Source organism: Podarcis filfolensis (genome assembly GCF_964270895.1).
Source record: "Podarcis filfolensis genome assembly, chromosome: 3".
NCBI lineage: Eukaryota > Metazoa > Chordata > Lepidosauria > Squamata > Lacertidae > Podarcis > Podarcis filfolensis.
The window spans coordinates 100,048,437-100,068,062 of record NC_139606.1 but is presented as its reverse complement, the minus strand read 5'-3'; the positions used below and the strand labels follow the sequence as shown (position 1 = coordinate 100,068,062).

The 19,626-nt window shown below is 44.0% G+C and overlaps 1 long non-coding RNA gene across 1 annotated transcript; it reads left to right on the top strand.

Moving 5' to 3' along the window:
• The first annotated feature begins 3,017 nt into the window (after positions 1–3,017).
• On the top strand, positions 3,018–5,928 carry LOC310759234. The gene is made up of 2 exons (XR_014546279.1): positions 3,018–3,413; positions 5,403–5,928. It is a non-coding gene; the product is annotated as an uncharacterized lncRNA (long non-coding RNA).
• Positions 5,929–19,626: the final 13,698 nt, after the last annotated feature.

The following is a 19,626-nucleotide window of genomic DNA, read 5'->3' as shown; positions in this document are numbered from 1 at the left end:
CTAGATTTTGGCAAGCAATTTGTTCCAACATTATGTAATCTTCTACATAGTTTTTAACTTATATATGGATGTTTGTGAACCCTTTTTGGCTGTAGAGCTGCACCATCAAAGTTCAGTAAAGGATAGCTGTGTTTCAGTTTGGTTATTGGGGAAGACAAAATCAGGTCAGTTTGCATTGAAATGGAAGCAAAAAAAAATTAGCTCCCTCATCCTTAGCCATTCCGTAGCTGAAGCTAAGCAGGTCTGGGAGACTTTCTGAGAACCACACCTTCATTTCCATGCTGAAAGGAAAGTGGGATGTAAATATAAATGAATGAATGAATGAATGAATGAATTGATAGACTGATATCTTAGCAGGGTGTGTGTGAGAGAGGTGGAGGATTAATAGCACAGACACAGGTTTTTTACTGAGTGTTCAGCAGCAGCTTCTGGTGGCTGCCATTTTGTTTTCCAGAATGCCCCAGACGTTGTGTCATTCCGGAGCATTCCAGCAGCCTCCAGGAGGCTGCCACTGAAATAAGCTCCTCAGAGAAAGGTAATCCCACTAAAGGTGTTGAACAAACAGGATAACAAAAAAGAACTTATCCAGAGGTATCCATTGCTCACTGCATTTACAAATGGCAGATGAGCCAAATGGAGCCCAAAATGAATGCACTTGCCTGCACTGTCTTGGAACATGGAGTGATCACATAGCCTTACTTAAAATACAGCTCCTTTCCATTGTAATCCCTGCCTTCAAAATGTGTATGAACTAGAGACCTTCCCATAAATTCCCCTTGATTTAGAGCTCCTTATCCACCTTCTGGAAATCCATAATTTAGAGAGATATGTCATTGGAGTGTTGCCTGAAGGCTTGTTACATCTACCCAGATCTAACAGAGCATACTGGGATTGACTTTCTCTCTCTGTCTTGAAGAAGCTGGAATTCAGTCTATTAACTGTTTTTGATGGGAAAGGTTGGGGGCGGGAGAGGGGGAACTGAATGTGGTTACCAGCTGCCTCTGAAAGATCTGATTGGTGGGATTCTTGTCATTTTAAAGGGCTGTATGTACAGTCTCGACCATGGATCAGGTTGCATGCATACACAATTTCCCATACAGTTAGATATATATCTGTAGGCAAGCCTGTTGTTACATTGGTGCCATTTTATGAAGACATAAGAACCTAGGAAGATTTGCTCTGGATCAGACCAAACGTCCATCTGGGGCAACAACCTATTCTCAGAGTGGCCAAGCCAGATACTACTGGGAACCTGATCAATAGTGATAGCAGTCAGTAGGCATTCTCACATAGAATAACAAGGTGACTTAGACTAATCCAGTGGTTAAAGCATGATGTCAGCAGCCCTATCCCAAGTTGTTTCGGTGCCACTTGTTGCTCTGTCAGTCTATATTTTTCACCCCTTACACTTCTATGGACTCAGCTACATAAGTCAAAAACAGCCTTTTGAATGCATTATAAACATGCAACACCAGATGGTGCTGTAGAGCACAAAACCTTTCTATGCAATTCTACATAGTGTTTTTTCCCTTTTGTTATAATGATTAAATTTATGGCTTATTTATAGCAAACCCCCCCGCCCTGTGTGTAGCTCCACCCTAAGTTTTCCTACACAGCTCTATGTTTCTTCAGGTTTATAAGATTTTTGCCACCACACAAGTGTGGTGGATAGAGTTCTGGGCTCTAAGACTCTCAGCCTAACCTACCTGACAGGATTTCTGTGAGGATAAAATGGAGAGTGAGAGAAGCTGCCTTGAGCTCCTTTGAGAATGGGTGGGAGATAAATGTAATAATAAAATAAATGGCTCATGAAGCACTGAAGAGTTCAGGGTTTGTTTTTGCTAAATCAGAGGATTCTTTAAAAGCAACTTAAAAATTCAGTTCACTTTTTTTTTATCCTACCTTGTTCTACTCTAAGGGATGTTGTATGTGTGAAGCAAAGCCCCTCAGAGTTCTAAACAGCATAAGCCTCTGAAGCTGCAAATTTTTTAAAAAGAATTACAAGCAAGAATATTGCAGTGCTTGATACTATTCAAAAATACAATAATCTTTTTTTTAAAAAAAAATATATCCAAAAAAGTCACTTTAACAGAAAATTTAGGGGACTGTACATTCTGGACACATTTAATACATCTGAGTTTGTTCACATAGTATACCAGACTTTCCTCCTACAGTCCGCTACTGATTGCATTTTTTTTCAAAAAAAAAGAAGAAAAAAATTCCCAGTATGTTGCTAATCTAATTCTAGCATCAATTAATAACTTTCCTACAACTCATTCGTTTCCTCATTCCCCCCCTCCCCCTGGAAATTGTTTAAAGAATAATTGCCTGGGGAAGAAATGTGTATCGAGGCTAGGAGGCAATTAATGGAATAATCATTTTCTATGCTTTGATTTGAAACAACCTTTCCTTTGTTTTATTGATGGAAATAACTTGGAAGGAATGGGAGGTTTCTGCTTTCGATGTACTTTCCACAAAGGAAGAGTGTCATTAAAGCGAAATTGTTATTGCTGTCTGGAATCATTCTGGAAGGTGCATCAATTGCTTTTAATATGATAATACCAGGGTAAGGTCTTGTTTCTCCTTTAGATTTCCACTGACATTGAAAATGACAGAAAGGGTAAAAAACTCACTCTGTCCTGTGCAGTGTCTGGACTAAGTTTTGCAGCTTTTTCTTAAGAGAAGAGAAGGTTTATAGATCATGTTGAGCTGGTGAGATGGTCAGATAGGAGGGACAGTGGGATCACACTTGCTAGCCACACAACTTCCTTGATGGTGCTCATTTTTGCCATGCTCCTGGTAGCTATGTGCTGGGCATAGAGAGAAGAAGAAGAGTTTGGACTTAATAACCCGCCTTTCACTCCCCTTAAGGAGTCTCAAAGCGGCTAACATTCTCCTTTCCCTTCCTGCCCCCAACAAACACTCTGTGAGGTGAGTGAGGCTGAGAGACTCTAGAGAACTGTGACTAGCCCAAGGTCACCCAGCAGCTGCATGTGGAGGAGCGGGGAAGCGAACCCGGTTCACCAGATTACGAGTCTACCGCTCTTAACCACTACACCATGCTGGCTCCCATGGTGATGTCAGGGAAAAGCCAGAACGTGCTGCTTTGTCAGTAGCAGGGGAGGGTTCTGAGCAGGAACTGTCAGAAGAGGAAGACTGGGAAATGACGCATGAAACAGAGCAGGGGGCGGAGACTAGTCAGGCGGAGCAGGGGGTCAGAGATGGTGAAGAGCCCTATAACCCACCAGAGCCGGGAGGAGGAAGTTCAGACTCAGAAAGGGGGGGGGCATTCACATCAGCACAGGCAAGGAGGGAAATGAAACGTAAAGATCAAAGATGTGTCGCGAGGTTTCCACGCCTACTTTGTTGGCGCCGGAATTGAAAGAAGCCACTCCCCGAATCTGACTCGACAGGTTCAGACGCAGGTTCGGACTCATGATTTTGAACTGTAATAAAGACTGTAAATATCACGCTGAGTGTACTGGAGTGTTATTGCGAAGAGGGAACACCACCTTGACATAGCGGCTAACAATCTCCTTTCCCTTCCTCCCCCGCAACAAACACTCTGTGAGGTGAGTGAGGCTGAGAGACTTCAGACAAGTGTGACTAGCCCAAGGTCACCCAGCAGCTGCATGTGGAGGAGCAGGGAATCGAACCCGGTTCACCAGATTACGAGTCTACCGCTCCTAACCACTACACCACACTGGCTCCTAACACCAGCACCATCATTGCTGCACTGTTCTTGGCTTGGAGGGCAACAACATCAGCCTTCATAGGCAATTCTTAACAGTGACATTCAACTAAGTCAGCTTGGAGAAGACACATTGAAATCAATGGGCCTACTCTGAGCATTACTATATTGGCTATCAGACAGATTATGAATAACAACAGAAATAGTTACTGATCACCAAATAGGCCATAATTAAGGGCGATTTGTGGGTGGGGAAAAATACAATTTAGTATTTTATTGTGATAATTCTGCATTTTAACTTGCCCTCCCCACCATGGTGCCCTCTAGATTTTTGGAACAATAACTCCCACCAGCCCCAGCCAGCATGGCCAATGAACAGGCATGATAGGAGCTATAGTACATCAACATACGTTGATGACCTTTCATGTTTGGGAAAGCTGGTTTAGACAATGTGGTTTGGGCATCCTCTGCTGTCAACAAGCCATAGTTAAGCACAACCAATATGTTGTGGATTTTGCATTCATAACCGGCTTCTTTGTCAGATAGATTACCCCTTATGGATGGATAGCTTTTTCCTCACTCCCCTGCCCAATGAAGAAACTGGCTTCCTTTCCATATTACAAACATACCTTCTGAGCTAAGTATCTGGCCAAATGTCACTGGCTATATCACCAAGACGCTCGTGACTGTTTAAGTTGCGCCAGCCAACGGTCATGACTTTCAGTTCACAGTTTATTCATTAAGTTCCAATCCCTTGAAAACACTGACACCATTAAGGAGGTGCCACATAGAAGTCACGTCTAAAAGAATTTGTGCTCTGACCCTTCATCTCAGCTCACCACAGGCAAACAGTCAGAGAGAGAGCTGGCTTGGGGTTCTGGAATGATGTTTGTTTTTTGCCCGTGAGGTCTCCTCCGTTGTTTTCGTTCAGCCATTTTTCATCCCACTCTTTCAAAGACTGATCTTTTTCTACCTGGGTGTGCTTCATATATTTACACTCCTATAGATCTTTCCTCTCTGTTGCGGTCGTAATTCCTTTTCCCAAGCAGAAATGTATTAGCGGTTGGGGAGTAGAATTGCCAGATTCTAGAGTAAGACAAAGACTTTGGCTTCCAACTCTGACTGTTTCTTTTATCCCTGCCCTCCTTTCCTGCAAAGTTTTCATGAATAAAAGAACCATATGTGATTTATTCCATAATGTGTAAACCAGCTGTTTTGGAGTAGCCGTCTTCATTGCAATAGCCTTACTCCAGGAGTAAGTGTTTTGAGGGCTGTGGTTGTGGTCTGAAACATGATACCATATCATGGAGCAGGGCGGGAGGGAGGATAGAAAGACCAGAGCGGAAAGACAAAAACAAGCACATGCTTATTCTCTTAAAACCATATATGTATCACTTCTGCAAGGAAAGAAAAAAAGAACTTTCTGTAGTGGTTGAATTAGCCTCAACCTCATTTTTAAGTCAATAAAATTGCAATTGAAGCTGTCTTTGAAATGAAACTCTTTTTAGATTTAAGCTCCACAAAGTGGGGGGATGGAAGGAAAGGAAGTGGTTTCCAAATTTTGCAAAGAGTTCATCTTATGCTTATGCATAACTCTGCACATATGAGATTGTGGTTTATCCAAGCTGTGTGATTATTAAGGGAATGGCTTGAAGAAGGGGTTTTTTTTTTTAATGCTTACTTTTTTCCTGACTTTTTTCTTTTCTTCTAGTGCCTGTTTGTTTCAGCCAAGAAGCGGCGCTGAGGGAATGACAGAGAGAACTGTGTGAGAGCCTGTTCTCACGGTCCTTTCAAGCTGGCAGGAAGAACCGACCGCTGTAAATATCATAAGAACATCTGATCTTACAACTTTCCAGCTCAATTTCCAAACCAAAGTGGTTTGGTAAAGAATACGGACTTTTGGATGGTAGTTATGGTTGAACAGCATCCGAACCTTTAGAGGCTTAAGAGTTTTGGCATCGGTTGGAGGAGTTGATGGCATCTCAGTGAGGTTTATTTGTCTTCAGCCTTCTTTTTTTGCCAGTTGTGGAAGGTGGCACCAGACAGCCAGATCAGTTTGGACCAGCACCGTGTTAGGAAGATGAGATGCCGACAGTTGTAAACAGAGTCATCATGGGAGTACAGCATTTATTTAGGGGCAGGGACCAAAAATCCAACAACCTATCTTTGCATCTTTAAACATTGCTTTCACTCTTGTTCAAGCAAACACAAGAAATAAACTTGTCCCTTCTTCTGTCCCCCCATCTTCATTCAAACCTCCTGCTCCTAGCACCTTCCAGTTCATCCCTTCCGCAGGCTGATCCCCTGTGTCCTACCACCACTGTCCTGGATCTAAGTCTCTTTCCTCTGAATCATCCAGGAGGGCGGCTCTTGGGTGGGCAGCCATTCCCTGACATAAGATGTCTGACGAACAGAATGTCAACAAGTGAAGCTTTCCCCATAGTTGTGCTCCCATACTAGAAAAGGCCTGTTGGATTTCTGTCTACCACACATCCTTGCTCTTCCCTGCTGCGAATTCCAAACCATTTCATGACTCAAATTCAATGACATGTGAACCTGTTATGTGACCCCATTTTGTACCCTTAGGCTGGCAATACAGCCTTTAGTGCAAGTATTTAGAACAAATATGGTATTTCAGACTGTGTGTGTGTGTGTGTGTGTGTGTCAAAAAAGACTTAAGATTTACAGCAGCCAAAGTTCAAATGCCCATGCTTGGATGAATTCAAGATTAAATAGCTAAAAAGCAAGTCCCTTATTCTTTGAGCATTTGCTGAGCTGATTTATTTTTACCTCGTAATAATTATAGCAATCTTATCAGCGTGGGTCTAAAAGTCACTCCTTCATTCAAGCGAAAAGGATTTGAGCCTTTGGCATGAGTATGCCCATTTAAGGCCACATCCACACCATACCTGGGAAAACCAGCCAGATGGGTGGGGTATAAATATATTACTCTTCTTGTTGTTGTTGTTGTTGTTGTTGTTGTTCCTATCATCTGCCTCCAGGTCCAGGGACCATAGAACCATACAGAGTCTGCTTAAGCCCTCTCTTCAGAAAGGGGCTATCAGTGTTCAGCTCGCTTGCAGTTGCCTACCCTTCTAGCATTCATCTTCATTGGGCATCTGGGCTGCCCAAGACATTTTGCTGCCTGAGGCAAAGTATGTTCAGAAACCCACTGGGCTGGCAGATGAATGTTGTTCCAGCACTGGTGATGGGATAGTGCCCTCCCCCACACTTGTATTACAGGCCGTGTGGCACACATAGCTCTGTTTTCTGCCAGGGAGCTCAGGAGGAGCAACTGAGGGCCTGCCACTGCTTTTCCACAGCACCTGCCACCTGAGGCAATTGACTCATTCTACTTAATGCCAGGACCGACCCTGTCAGGCATCCAATGGTTGCATCCAATGTAGTGCTACATGAATGTTCTATGGGAGCAAAGATTTCTGCTTCTGGAATGAAATGTTCTTCCCTAACCCCCAAAATCTGTTCTTTCCCCAACCTTCTAGAGCATATTTGTTGGGGGTGGGGCACATGACATGTGGGGAAAAGAGAGGAGGTGAAAGTCCCACCACACAAGCAGAAATCCTTGTGCTGATGGGACATGGTAGTTGAATACTGCCCAATGTGCTTTGACTTCCACAGATATCCTTCTCCTCCTTTGCCACCTTAACTGATCATCCAAGATGACTGATGTCCATAGGCTGTGCCAGCACTGGAATCACCACATTTTTAAAAGGCTAGATCATTTTTTGCTTCCAAGCAATAAATCATCCTCACCCTACGGTACATATTTGTGCCTGGAGTTAGCAGAACTGCTCAGGATTTGGACTGCCGGACAGCTTTTGTTTAAGCACATGCTTTCGATCCTCTTAGCGGCTTCACATTTCAAATGAAAATATTTGGTCACATTGATTAACTGTGAGTTCCAAGTTAGCAACACCAGGTATGAAAGGCCTTTTTAAAAAACTGAAAGTGTATCCTTGTGTGGGTTTGCCATTGATGGAGTCCAGATGGAAATGTGACTCGAAAGGTCAGGTTAGTTTTGACCTGGGCTCGTCTTTTGAAAGACCCATTTCCAGCCATCAACACCATACATCTCGCACCGGGCTGCCATAACACCCAAGAAAGGCTTGAATTCTCGACGTTAAGTCTCTAGGAAATAACACTGAGAAATTCACTTCCTTGCAGTGTTTTTCTCCAAGACTCAAAATGGCAGCGGTTTTTGTGTGCTCTGCCCCCTTCGCAGGAAATGGACTCTCCTTTTTCATTTTAAGTGCTCCCACTCTGGCTATTGATTGATTGATTTTTGCTTTACTTGACTTGACAGGATGAGGTTGATCAAACCTGCACTGTCTGGATCTTGCCGAGTGGAATAGGCTGCAGACACTCGCTTGTGCTTGTCGCTTGTCATATAAATTATATCAAAGTGCGCTGTAAATCTTTTTTCCTTTTCCCTTTTTGTCTTTCAGGGGAATTCCCGTTTTTAAAAAAGAAAGTGGTGATGGTGAAAGGACCCTAAATTCCAAATTTAAAAGAATAAGGTATTTGCTTGCCGGGCACTCTCTAAAAACAGTGAAGATTTGTAGGGCAAATGCACATTTAGAAAGCCGCACAGTTCATTAAGGAGGAATACAGTGAAATATAAGACTATTTACAACAGGAATGGGAACTGGTGACTCTCCAGATGTTGGACTCCTTCAGCCTCAGCCAATGTGGCCAACGGTCAGGAACGATCATGCTCTAAGCCAGAGATTTTCAACCTTTATGAGTCCATGGTTCCCTTGACCAACTGCACTCTTTCTGCGGTACCCTGTGGGGCTCAGGAGCCCCTTGCCTTCAGAGCTGGCAGCCCCTCACCCCTTTTCGAACACCTTCACTTGTGGAGTGTTCCCTCAGCCTCCTCTTCCATCTCCTTGGGAGTCCTCCAGGCAGCTGCCACCCCTCTCCCCATCCCAAAGAGTGGTGCCTCCTCACGCTGCCCCACAGAGGTCTGGGAAGAGGATGCCCCCAGCCTTAGCAGCCCAACAGAGATTGGCCAAAGGTGAACTTGAGACAAACAGCTGCACAAGCCTTTGGGAGGCAGAGATGCGAGAGGGCTTCAGATGAGGGAGGGGAGGAAAGAGGGACAGAGGCCAGTGTTGCCCATGGCACCCCTGACTATCATTCAAGGCACCCCAGGGTGTCACAGCACACTGGTTGAAAACCACTGCTCTAAGCCATTCAAGTGGCACAGCTTGTCATGCAAATTGAGCACTTTCCACCACAACCCTGCAAACCTCTTAGAAGAAAAGATTGCCTTGAAAGGAGGGAAAGGCACCAGATTCCTCCTGGCACCTTGGTTTTCGGAAACTCTCAACAGTTTTGGCACCGAGAGTTGGGGTCAGTTTACAGTTGGGGTCCCCTCTAACCCTTCTATGATTCCTGATGGACAGCCTTCTGGAGCCACATGCCAGTAATAGGTGCAGCCAGGGACAAAAGTGGGTGAGGCAATATATGTGATTCTTACTGCTGTGCAATACACTCCATTCCATCCATGCCAAATTCTACATTTCTGCACACATATTATCTCCAACCGGACAAGTGAATAGCATTATCACAGGACAAAGGCACATTTCAGCCAGGCACAAGAACTCGCAGAAGGGGCGGAGCAAAGCTGGTGAGGGGTGTGGCCTTGAGAAAGGGAGAACTGAGGGTCAGGCAGAGAGGGCGGAGCTACAGGCCTCAAGTTCCTCATCTCTGATCTAGCAGAAGTAAATACAATTTGAGCCTCATTCAGTTTATTGGTGGAGCAAAGGTGGTGTTTAACTCTCCGATGGAAAATAATGAGAAATGGAAGGGCTTCACTGTGGTGTGGCTAAGGTGAAAATGTTTCACATCAACCAGATTTAAATGAATTGATGCAGGCATGCTTTGGGGTTCTAATGTTCAGTCTGTGCAATCCATTAAAATCAGGGGGGTATTTTTGCCTTAGAGTTCAGGTTTTATTCCTATGGCTCTCCTGAACAGGCTGCCTGACTGTTTTGAAGTGAAGAACATGAAACCAAGATCTGTTGAGGAAGCATGGAATGGAACTGAAAAGTATGGATTCCAAAGTCTTGATACGTGCTATTTGACATTTCTGGAAGTTCCCAAAGGGTCGCTGTTACTCATGCCTCATTGCTTGACTTTGACATTTGTTACAAAATCTGTCTACCTTGTCCAAATGCGCCCAACATTTCCCAAATATTTTTGCCGAATTTGTGCAGAGTTTTCATTTAAACAAAAAAACAAAAAATCCCGGGCCAAATTTCAACTCAAATAAACATAGCCCGATGTCTGAGTCAAGCGGGATCTATTTTTAGTGTCACAAGGAAATGCCTTTCTTAAGAGTTACAACCTGATGGTTTAGGGTAAAAGGGAACACCGAAGAAGCAGAAAACCTCTTTGTTCATAGAGAGATGTTAACTAGTCAGTGCCGGATCTACGTATAAGCTAAACAAGCTATAGCTTAGGGCCCCACTCTCTTGGGGGCCCCCAAAAAAATTAAAGGAAAAAACCTGGATGTACATATCCAAAAAATAAGATAAAAAACAAATAAAATAAAACCTACGTACAGCAACAGTGTTTTGTGTTGTGTAGGCTCCTATAAGTAATGGGCCCTGCCTGCTAGCCTGCTCCCTCAAATATCACTGGTTTGCTCATTTCTATATATAGAGTGCCTACATTCTGCATGGACAACATGTGCAAATGGCTTTAGATACCTATTAGGCCCATAAATTACCATATAGCATATATTCAACACAAAAAAACAGCGACAATTTGTTGTTGACAAAGGACAGCTGGACATATAAAGGGCCCCATTACCTTCAGTAGCTTAGGGCCTCATCAAACCTAAATCCGGCCCTGTATCTAGTGCATTTGAGCTGAATCCTGACAAACCAAGTCAACTGATCATGGTGCAGCTCTTTGTTATGGACTTTGAAATAAAAGCAAAGCTACATTTTTTCTACAATGCATCCATCCATTCAAAGGTTGAATTTGGGAATAGAATACACAGTTATGCACTACTGTATAAGTTGGTTATCAGTCTACAGGATTCGTGTGCAACATGGGGAAAGGTGTGGAGGATATTCCCCTTTGGAACGGCTCTAACTCAGGTTAGGAATTGGTGAAATTGTCCATTCTGGTTTTACTCATCCTTCCAGCCTTCTGTTCATCACCATTTCAAATAGTCTACATTTTTTAAAAAAGAAATCCTCGTGAAAATTCATCCACATTTTTCTTCCTGCTCACGTGTTAGTATAGGCAGCAACCAATTGGCATATGGGTTACGTTCCTGCCCCCACACGTGTTGGTGGGGCCCACATAAGACTACCCTGCCCCATCCCATTCTGCCCTGCCCCACCCTTGCCCCGTTCTGCTCATTTTTGTGACATTTTCAGGGCACATGTTTGGTGCAATGCTCATATGCTGTCAGGCTTCAGGGAATCTGATCCCTCTCCCTCACAGCTGGCTGCCAGTAATAGATAGACAAGAAGTTCTTACCAATGTATTTTATTTAATGTTCACAGAGAGAGGCTTAGAGATGTTGCCTCTCATTAATGGCATTGCTCTGAATAATCTCCTCCCCACTTCCCTTCTCAGTCATCAACAGCCCCACCCTCCTTGCAGTGTCTCCTTAGGGACAATTGCCTCTGGGCTCTCTGCTCTCCTACTATCATTGCTCGCTGGGCCCTGGGAGAAGGGGGGTCTGGAATGCTCTCTGGTGATAATGTGTCAGCCAACTGTTCCTGCTCTGCTTCTCCCATTATCTCCCAGCTTTTCTCCAAGCTGTGACCCTCTACAAACCACAATTGTAAATCCATACTATCTGTGCTGGCCCCGGGGGTAACCTGAGAAACGCAGTCCAGGTCCGGTCCAGAATCCGAAGGTTCTGCTAAGAGTCAGTCCGATGGGGCCAAGGCAGGATGCGAGGCAGGAAACCAGGCAAGGACAGGTACAGGATCTCAGGCAGGATCTGGCATACAGGGATGTTGCTCCCGCAACCTAGGGCGGGGTCCGACAGCTTTTTATCTTTGTCAGGGTAATGGCCGGTCCTGATCCCCCGGTGACTCACCTCCCTGTTTCACCTGAAGGTGAGCACTCCTCCTGTGAGTACTCAGGTCTTTCTTTCTCTCAGACCTCAGTCTCTGCAGCTCAGGAAACGTCGGTGAATTACTAGACCCAGGGGCCACCTCAGCCTCCCCTGACCCAATCAGTAGTGGAACAGCTGTAAGTGATGGCCCAGATGAAGACAATGAGGTAATCCCCTCATCTGGAGCCAGGGCAGGCTCAGGCCCCTGACTCGGCCCAGCTGGTGTTTGCTGCAGGGGAACCTGTGCAGACTTGGACTCTTCAGGATCAGGCCCCAGATTTGGTTCACAGATAACAGTCGTTGCTTGTATGAAATTTTGCTTAGTGTACCCTTTTATGCAAAACAATTCCCCCCACTCCAAAATGCAGCCGCCATTGTCCCCAATGCATTTCAGAAGAAGAAGAAAGAAGGGGTGTATCCTTGGCAGGAAAGAACCAGCTCTCCCTCCTCCCCCCTGGATCTTCAAATCTCCAATTAAATCTCCCGGATCTGCCCCTCAATAGAGGGAAGCTATCAGTATTGGAGGAAAGCATAGACAGCACTGCTATCCCTTTCCAATGATATGAAACAATAAGCTTTGTACAGGTGGCAAGGCTTGTAAAAAGCCAATCAAGACGGAATAAGACACAAATGACATCATGCAGTAGAGCAGGGCCAATCATTTAGAGCAGGGCCAATCATTTAGACTTGGTAACAGCACATTAGCATTCATATCTGGCAAAAGAAACCTCAGGCAGAGAGAATCCACAAAACTGGCTTCTTGTAGATGACAAGCAGAATTCAGACCAAGGCATGCATACCTTCCAACCTTTCTCCAATGAAAATAGGGATGTCCTATTTAATAATAATAATAATAATAATAATAATAATAATAATAATAATACCCTACCCATCTGACCAGGTTGCCACTCTGGGCGGCTTCCAACATATATAAAAACAGGGCTATACAGGGCTGCCTTCAGATGCCTTGGGGGTCAGATAACTCCATACCCTCCAGCATTTCTCTGATGAAAATAGGGACGTCCTAAGCAAAAGTGGGTCATTCTGGAATCCAATCAGAAGCCAGAATGGCTTCTGCAAATCTGGGACGTCCATGGAAAATAGGGACACTTGGAGGATCTGGGAATGGAACCTGAAAAAATAAGGGGAATGGTTTCCGTTCCCATTAGGCCAGACTCCATTCTATTCATTGAAAATAAATGGGATGGTTTTTCCATCTGCTTCAAAGGAACTGTGAGGAGTCTGGAAGAAAAATGCTGAGCACCAGATGTACTCTGTATTTCAAAGAGGTTTTGTATATATGCTTGGTGTGGCATAATGGTTAGAGTGCTGGACTAGGACCAGGGAAACCATGGTTCAAGTCCCCACTTGGTCATGAAGCTCACTGGGTGACCTTGGGCTAATCACAGTCTCTTAGCCTAACCTACCTCATAGGATTGTGGGGAGGATAAAATTGAGAGAGGGGTAACCACATATACCACCTTGAGCTCCTTGGAGGAAAAAGTGGAGTATAAATAGAATAGAATTGATGATGGGCTGTACAGTCAAACCTTGTTTCTCGAATGGCTCCATTTTCGAACATTTTGGTTTCCAAACGCCGAAAACCCAGACGTAAATGCTCTGGTTTTCGAACGTTCCTCGGAACTTGAACATCCGACACAACTTCCACTTGAGTGCAAGAAGCTCTTGCCTTGGTTGTCAGACGTTTCAGAAGCTGAACAGTCTTCCAGAACGGATTACGTTAGACAGCTGAGGTTTGACTGTAGTCAGCTAAGGCATATGAAGAGTAGACTCATTGAAAATAACGAACATGGCTAACTTAAGTTTATTGATTTCGGTGGCTCTGCCATGATGGTGACTTAGTTGGACACAATCCAATAATAATACTACAAACTAGTTAGAATTGGGTCTTGTCCCAGCATTGCTATTTCTAAGAATAGACCTTTTGTAAAGTAGAAATTGACCAGACCACAGCAATTGTAGAAACTACAAGCCTGGTCATGACAGCTTCATGCTAGTCACTGGTCCCGAAGCAGATTGTAAGTGTGTAACTTCTTAAACACCCAATGAAGATACCAAGCTCCCCATCTGCACAATTCATGCTTTCAATCCCCTGATTTCCTTCCACATATGTGGAACGGGTTTCTCAAATGTTTGTTTCCAAGACTCTGCGACTACGGGACATCATGTGACTCTTGAGTCATTTTCCTCCAGCTGAGGGTACATTTTATCTTGCCAGACATTTCCACAATTTGTGTGAGTCTGGTTCAGCCAGCTACACATGATGTGGCTGTCTGCTTGTCTGAGAGCGGGGCGGGAGGGGGGTCGGTTTTGGGTTTCATTTTCCTCTTCACACTGTGCTTTTTAAGTTTCCAAAACAGTTCTTAAGTACTAAACATATGCTCGTTGTGCTTATTTCTGGCAAACGGCATTGAGAGCAGGCTAGGAGTGGTTTGTTGATCTACAATAAAACATATCTCAAGGGTCTTCAAAGAGGAGCTTAATGAATTTTGTGTAAGTTGGGGAGTGGGAAAGGTACATTTCTCAAGGTGCCCTTTTTTCAAGGTCTGTGAAAATAATAGTTTAACGGTATAATTTTGCGAGAGGGTTTGTGGAGTATGGAATGTACTTATCTAGCCCCATATTAAATAGGATTTATTGCACACGTCCTCCCGTAATAAGATCAAATGAACACAGCGAGGTCTGTTAACCAAATAAAATAAATAACCTAGCCAACTGCACATTTCAAGCAAATAGACCTGGAAATCTAGCACTGAACTAAAGCCATATGCAGAATTACAGTAGACTTTTGTGAACACTCAAAACCGAATGACTGAAGGTCAATGAATCATTAGCAACATGATAAGCACTTACAGAGTTAATGCTCTTCAGACCCACGCTTATCTTCCATAGACTCCGTTTTGGCTCATGAAACTGACATCTAGTGTTAACTTCAGCTTATCTTATGACTGCAATGAAACTAGCAACTCACCCTACAGTCCTGAACATTTCTACTAAGAAGTCCATTAAGTTCGGTGGGACTTCCTTTCAGGTAGGTGTGCATAGGATTGCAGCCCTAACTTGAAGTTTCACCTCACCGCTTCCGAAACCAGGCTCAAACCATTTCAGAAGGATTGGGCACATTGAAACCGCAGCAGCCAATTCATACCTTACTTCTTAATTTTGCCCCATTGGTCTCCACGCCATACAGATTTCTTTGGAGTGGTGATCCCTCAGGAGATGATACCAGGTAGTCCCTATGACAGCACAGGATGAATCGGCCCTGATTTGAGAGCAAGAGATCAGAGTCACAGAGAGGGGGCAGTTCTGCGCACAGCCCAAATGCATACCTGCATCTATGCACAGGGCACAAGGCAAAAAAATGGTCTCTGCAGTATGCATAGACTAAGCCATTCCTGGATATAGGTATTCTTCTTGGATCAAAGCTGGGTGTTGTTGTTGCTGCTGTTTTGCCTTGTTTGGTTATTTATTTTCTTTTATTTCTGCAATACAATGTAGTGTGACTCTTCTGGTATTACTTCCTGTAACACAAGCGGTGAGTAGCTGATGGAAATGGAGCCAAAACAGAGACACAGAAAAAGAAGAAAGCTTGAAAGAACCTTATAGTTTGCACAGGAGTACGGGGCAGCACACTGCCTAACGACTACTGAGTAGAGATGAAGGAGAAATCCAATTCAGTTTGCATTCAGAGGCAAACCGACACAATTCACATTTTCTGAAACATTGTGTGAGCCAAAATGCATCCCTCCTTTGAAGCTCCGCACAATCTCTGAATTTTGCAATGCAGTTCTCCAGCCAGGTAAGGTGTAAAACAATCCATGAACCAGGGTAAAGCATGCATAAAAATCCATATATATGGGGGAAATAGCATGCCAAAAGCATAATATTAGGGGAATATTGGTTTGCAAAAATGCACACGCTAGTAAAAGCTTCATATAATAATATGTTTATGAAGGGGGAAATTGCATTAGAATGCTGCTGTTTTCAGACCAAGAAATGTTTTAAATGTGGAGAACTGAGCTTAAGACTGGAGAAATGAGAAACTGAGAGAAACTGAAATTGTCAGATTCGCTCAAACCTAACACTGAGCGTGCTCAGTATCCACAGAATATTGTGAGTCAGTTGGGGGGACGGGACCCCTCTGGCATGGAGGGCATGGAATGCCTTACACAAGCTCTTAATAGCTTATTGTATCCTAGAGGGAGGCACATCTGACTGGCTGTCAGGAGCCCTGAGTAGGAGGCTAGGAGGTGAAATCCACTGTGGGATTTAGCTGCAGGTCCTATTTGTTTCTGTATGCCTGGCAAACTCATTCTACTGTATTTTCTTGTGCTTTGTTGAAGCAGGTTTTGAAATTTCTCAAGCAATGAAACTCCCACACTTTCTCCCAGGTGGCACCTTGGCTCTCCAATGCATCTCTCTGTCAAGGTTGACTTTTTGTGATGCTCAGTGCAACTTTCGCCATCGCTTATTTCTGCCCTTTTCACGCTAGCGCATCTGTTTTTCCCCATGGTGTGAAATTGGTTCAAAGAAAGCTATTTTGCTCCTGCCCTTTCCCTTGAGAGCACCATTAGACACTCAAACACAGCAAGTTGTCAAGGATGTTTTCCCTGACAATTGGCACAAATTCTACTTCTCTTCATGTTGCCCTTTTCATTCAACTCCCTTTTCCCTTCATGTGGAACACTGTTTTTCAAAGGAAATATAATGAAAAGCATGTCTATCTAACAAAAGCAAAGCCTATTATGCAAGCAAACAAGATGTGTGTGTGTTTGTTATTTTAGAAAGCTTGTTGCTTCTCAGAATGAGACTGCTTTTCCGGGTTTTATATTTAAAAATAAATGAAAACTCATCAATTATCATTTGTAAATGGAGTTCAAAGCTCACGGCACAGACAGGCCCTCTTCCAAGCTGACACATTCTCCACAAAATATCCATTCAGGTGGCTACATGCATCTCAACCCAAAAAAAGGGGGGCGAACACAGATCTGCATAAAACTTGCACATGCTAATGTTTAAGGACACATTTCAACTGGACAAAAACGCTCAGGGTACAAAGGAGAGCCAGTTTGCGGGGTTGCCTGGTGACAGGTAGAGTGATCAGCACTAGATAGAGAGGTCTGTTAAGTACAGTAATTAAATTTACTGAAATTGTAAATACAGTGGTACCTCGGGTTAAGTACTTAATTCGTTTCGGAGGTCCGTTCTTAATCTGAAACTGTTCTTAACCTGAAGTACCACTTTAGCTAATGGGGCCTCCCGCTGCCGCCACACGATTTCTGTTTTCATCCTGAAGCAAAGTTCTTAACCCGAGGTACTATTTCTGGGTTAGCGGAGTCTGTAACCTGAAGCGTATGTAACCTGAAGCGTATGTAACCCGAGATACCACTGTACTTGTATGCATTACTATATGTTTCGATTTGGTTTAGGTAACTGAATTCTAGAGAAGCTCTCATGTGATTGGGTAATGTTGGTCACATGGGAGGTATCTAGTGAAGGAGAGACTCCACTTTATGGGAAGCAAGATGACTGTGTTTTAGAATCCACTGTGAACACTGTTAAGTTGAATAGATTGTTGGAGTGTTTCCTCTCAACTTGAAAGAGAGCAAAGCTGCAGGATGAGGTAAAAGTGGAGCTCTCTCATAGGAGTTGCAAGGCATGGCCTGAAATACAAAAGGATGAGTGCTGAGCTCTGGAAAGAAAGGAAAATACAGCTGTTTGGAAGTTAGAAGAATAGACTGTAAGCCCATGCTTGGAGAAGCATGTGACTATAAATATTATGTTTTAATTCATCTTTTACTATAAGTTTCTGCAAGTAAATTTTTTGAATGTTGAAGTCTGGACATTGGTTTAATTTCCATTGGTTTAATGTTAATTTCATACATCTGATTTGAGCTTCTTAGCTGAATTTTTGCTGCCCGTACTTCAACAAGGTCCAGAAGGCCATATTCATTTACCCTGGGTCTGAAGTTTCCTCACCTTCAGCTAATAGGAATGACTCTAGATTACTAGCTATTAGCCTGCGAAGGCCCTTGAAGCACTTTGGAGACCTTGCTATCATTCTTTCATAAGCTTCCCTCAAAATTTATCCCAATGCTGTGCTTAAGCAGGAACATCAAGGTTTTCCTTCAGGTAACCACAGGGTGTACAAAGGTCCCAAAACTTAAAAAACAAAACAACTCGCAATGAATTTCATTAGCCTTATCAAAATGAAATTCCTCAGATATTTTGCCTCGGATTTTGCTTGAGGCAATCTTTGGGGGCAACTCAACCCATTCAGCACATGTTCTCTGGCCAAGCAAGCTCTCCCTGTAGAGACCTGCTGCTCTGTTAAACGACTTGCCATTCCAAAAGCCCAATCAAAGAGTGCAGATTTATTGGCCCTGAGATGGCATCTTTCAGCGTTGTGCGGTGATGTATGTTAAACCTTCTAAGCCAGTCATGAAGATACACACATTCAGGCTCCCCCCTCAAGCCGACATATGGACTTCATCTCTTCCCTCCTCCTGCGTCTCTTTCCCCTGTGCTGCACACAGGGAAGCAAAGTCCCATGTTCGTGCTAAACCTTCATTGGAGCAGCTTAAAGTAAACAAGCTCGAGATAATAGAGCCTTTCTTCCCGGCCAGAAATGCTGGATTCCTGCTTAAATGCATACCTTTGATGATGGTTCACTGGTAAAACTTGCCTTAGGTAAGAGAAACATAATTATGCAATTTTCAACTAGGGGGGTTCCGCTGCCACCCCACATACATTTTCTCTCGCTTAAAGATGGCTATTGGCTCTGTTTAGGCATTAACTCTGCTTTAGAGGCAGAATCTCACAGATCCTTCCATTGAAAAGAGACATACTTGATGTGAGAACTTTTGAATGAAACTAGCAAATACCACGCACTCCTGACGTGTCAGCCTGGGCTTTTCAGATGCCTATATATTTATTAACTGTGAAACTCACATGCTGGTCGATTAATCACCCCCACCCGGATTTCCAAACATTGCAAATGCCAATGAAGTTAATGCAGACAGACTAATGGCTTTGGGATGGGCAGCCTATGCCAGCATCTAGTCAGCAACTGGGCACTTGTACGGTGTCAAGAAACATGCCCTTTGTCTCTGCTGCCACCTCCTGCTTTTTGCAGGGAAGGACAGGAATTGCCCCACAATTGCCCCACAATGGCAGCCAGCTGTTCCCACTAGTAAACCCCTGAAACAGCCACCACTGCATTTGCCTTAACTTCCCGAACTCTTCTGCCTGCGCAATGCTATGCCCCCTGTTTCGATGGGGATAGTCTGGCTTCTGTTGTCTACGCTCTGGTAAGCCCTAGGTTAAATCACTGCAATATGTTATATGTGGGGCGGCCTTTGAAGATGGTTCAGAAACCGCAGCTGCTGCAGAATTCGGTGGCCAGGCTGTTCACTAGAGAAAAATGACTTGGGCATATTATACTGATCCTGGCCTGACTGCACTGCTGCCAATTAGTTTCAAAGTGCTGGTTTTGAGCTATAAAGCCTTGAACAGCTCAGGACCACAATGCCTCAAGGACTGCTTCACCCCATATGACACCTGCCATCTTAATCTGAGGCCCTTCTATGTGTGCCTCCTCTGCGAGAGGTCTGGAGGGTAGCTGCCTGAGAACGGGCCTTTTCGGTGGTGGTTCCCCATCTGTGGAATGCTCTCCCTAGGGAGACTTGCCTGGCACTATTGCTTTTCACTTGCCACGATGGAGGACGGAGAAAGGTGTTTTGTGCATGTATTTTTGTTGTTGAAAACCCCCCGACTTTTGCAGAGCTGATAATATGAGTTACAA